The sequence below is a fragment of the Hemitrygon akajei genome, chromosome 28 (genome assembly GCF_048418815.1).
Source record: "Hemitrygon akajei chromosome 28, sHemAka1.3, whole genome shotgun sequence".
Classification (NCBI taxonomy): Eukaryota; Metazoa; Chordata; class Chondrichthyes; order Myliobatiformes; family Dasyatidae; genus Hemitrygon; species Hemitrygon akajei.
In genome coordinates, this window is record NC_133151.1 from 6,541,005 (window position 1) to 6,544,593 (window position 3,589).

The following is a 3,589-nucleotide window of genomic DNA, read 5'->3' on the forward strand; positions in this document are numbered from 1 at the left end:
GAGTCTAGGACCAGAGGACACAACCTCCGAAAAGGAAGACCATTTAGACCAGAGACAAGATTTTTCTTTAGCCAGAGAGTGGTGAACTTGTGGCTACAGATGGCATAATTGAACCCAGGTTGCTGGCACTGTAATTGTGTTACACCAACCTTTACCATGCCATTCGTAATCTTCTCCTGTTCTCCCTGCATCCTCTTCAACACTCCCCCACACACACCAGGGCCAGTGAACCTACTGGCTCTCATTTCTTTGGGAATGTAAGGGGAACCCGGGGGGAAATGTGCAAAATCCACACGGGCTGCTTAGGAGGCTGGGATCTACCCCGGGTCCCTGGAGCGGTGAGGAAGTAGCTCTACAGTTGTGCCACTTGCAGTCCTCCTGGGGAATCTGTGGGTGGTGCAACATGATTTTCCTCCGTCTTTGCTTAGTTCTGTGCACGCTACTTGGGGGTGCAGTGACCTCACAGCCGAGAAAGCTCAGGAGGGCAGAGAGATCAAAGTCGGCCTTTCTTTTCAACTAGACTTCCAATTTGCCAAATCCAGCTGATTAGAACCGGTACAGAAACAGATTTATCCAGAGTTTAGAAGAATGAGGGGAGATCACATTGAAACCTACAAAATATTTAAAAGCTTAGATAGTTTGCATGTGATGTTTCCAATAGTGGAGCAGTTTAGAACTAGAGGACGTAGTCTCAACCTCTAAAGGTCATCCCTCTGGAACAAAGATGGAAGAATTTCTTTAGCTAGAGGGCATTAATATGAATAATTCAATGAGTCAGCTGTGGAGCTCAAGTCAATGGCCATATTTAAACAGGTGGTGGGGGGTAAGTGCATAAAAGGCAGGGGAAATGAGATTGAGCAGAATAATAAATCAGCTGTGATTGATCAAGAACAGACTCAATGAGCTGAATTCTGCTCCTAGGTCTTGCCGGTCAGTGCGCGAGAGCAACCTCTGCAAAGGCTCCGACCTCAGCGATGTGAATGCTTCCACAAGTCACAGCGCACACCGTGACCTGAGCACTAATCACACAGGCTGTTCTTCCCTGGGAGGCACCAAGCTGCTTTAGTGTTGGTTGGAGTTGCATTTGGGCAGGGACGGTGGGAGAAAACTCTTCGGGCTGTAGCTTGCCTTCCGAAGGCCCAATGGATCCATCAGCCCCAGTAACGTTAGCTGACTGGATCCACTTGTCGGGCTAGATCATTACCTGCAGATTTCAGCCCAAGTCTGAATATAACTCTTGCTAACTGCAGCATTTTCTGACATGACCGTTCAAGAATATCCTGGTTACTAACAAGAGATACAAGGTGACTTTCCCACCCAAAGAGCCCGTGCTGCCCAATTAACCTAACCCATTCGCCTCTGGAACGTGGGAAGAAACCTACACGGTCATGCAGAGAACGTACAGACCCGTTACAGGGGTGGGAACTGATGCCGCGTAGCTGGCGTTGAAATACTTGTGCCACTGTGCTGATTTTGAGGGTCACTGATGAAGCAGGTGGGTCCGGGCCCCCTCCCAGTGATATTTCAGTCTTACCCGCCGTGAATCTTCTACACGCCACACTGCCAGCAGAAGGTTCACCATCAAACAATTTATATCGCGAATGGGGGCAAAACTGGCAATAAACACATGGACGTACAAGGTCACGGTTTTTCAGTATGAAGTAATATGCAAAGATTTTTGCTTCCTGAATACTTGAGTATCTTATGGATTTTGGGCTGCTGATCATGAAAATCAGCAAGAGATTTCCCCATCACACACCCGTTTTAAAAATGGCCTATATTCTTTATACACTGCACTGCTCTGTCAGTCACTAGTAATGGTGAGGACCTACAAGTACCTGGGGGGTGCACCTGGATGACAGACTCGAGGGAGCACCAACACAGAGGCTGTGTGCAAGGCCAGAGTCACCCCTACTTCACATGTTCTACCCATCTGCTGTTGCCTGTACAATCGTCTCTGTAGTGCAGTGCAATGGCATCAACACGGGTGAGGCCAACAGGCTCAACAAACTGATTAGAAAGGCTGGCTGTTACAGGAGTTAAACTATAGAACAATCTTGGCAATTCTGAACAATGTTTCTCTCCCTCTGCTTGCTACCTTGACTGAACAGAACATTTTTAGTAATAGACTAGGACAAATGTGCTGCTCCAAAACATCGTTCTTACCCTTGGCCATTACGCTCTATAATGTGCCAAGCTATAGCTGGGGAAGTGATGGCCCCCTCCTGTTAGACTGAGGTAACTTCGTTTTTTAAATTTTCTTTCTTCTCTCCTAGCATTCGTATATCTGTGCACTTGTAGTGCTACTGTGACACCACTGAAGTCAATAAAACATCTATTTATGTCATTAAAGATTTATTTTCTGCATTCCCATTTAGACTTCTTCCAGGCAAATCTCAGGCACTGTCAGTGACGAGCACGGTGAAAGCCTTCACCAGGACAGTGCAGTCACTGAGAAATAATTATCAGGGCAACTGGAATCCATCAGTGCTGTCTGATTACTGATGGCCACTTATGTGAGAAGCCTCAAACACCAAGCACAAACAAAAATTATAAAACATTTTCAACTTTAAAATATTGCTAAGCATCAGTACTGTTATGCAATTGAATGCATTTTATTGAAGTTAATTTGTTTCTCCAAAATCCTACGTGACACAAGTAGTCTGAAATTTGTGTTTGCAAAAAAATTTCAAGAATTTGTTGTCCATGTGAATGGAAAGAAACTGCAATGATTTCTGAGATCTAGATTTAATAGTGCATGAATCACAAAGTTAGCAGACAGATCCAACAGGGGTGTGGAAACTAATACAGTTGTGGTTTAATAGTGTAGCTTTGTTACAGCCATACAGGGCATACCTGGAAAAATGGGCAGTGCTGGTCCCCTTATCTAAAAAAACAAAGTGAACAATTGTAAAAGTGAAGTGTCCTATTGAGACAAAATACACTTGAAGTTGAGGGTTGAACTCTTTGGATATCCTAGATCCTAAGGGGGCCCAGTGGGGTGAATGCTGCTGCTACAGGATAAGAGACTGGCCATTTAAAACTTTTCAGAGGACAATGAATGAGGTTCTCTGCCCTCAAGAGGAGTGAGAGCCAGATCATTATATATACATAAATATGGGGAAATCAGCGCAGGGCAGCAAGGTAGCATAATGGCAGCAACTGAGGTTCAATTCTGTCTGTAAGGAGTCTGGATATTCCCCTTACCATTGGAGGCAGTCGTAAAGAGATTCACTAAGTCAACTCCCCATCACCATCGGAGCTTCTCAAGGTTCAGGAATGCGTAAGACACAGTCACACCTGTATCAGCGGCTTGTGTCCATTACACAATAAGGAACTGCCAACCAACACACCTCTGGAAAGGTAACGTATCACCTTCCAGTTTGTACTCCTCTCTCCCCCACCTTACTCTGCCCCGTTTCTTTCCAAAACATCTTGGTTATTCCTCTCCATAGATGCTTCCTGACATGCTGAGTTCCTCTAGCATTTTGTGTGTGTTATTGTAGAAGTAACAATAGCCATTTCCCGAGGATGCAAGAGAAAATATACACAAGAGACCAGGCCATGAAAAGCACAAGAATTGACAAAC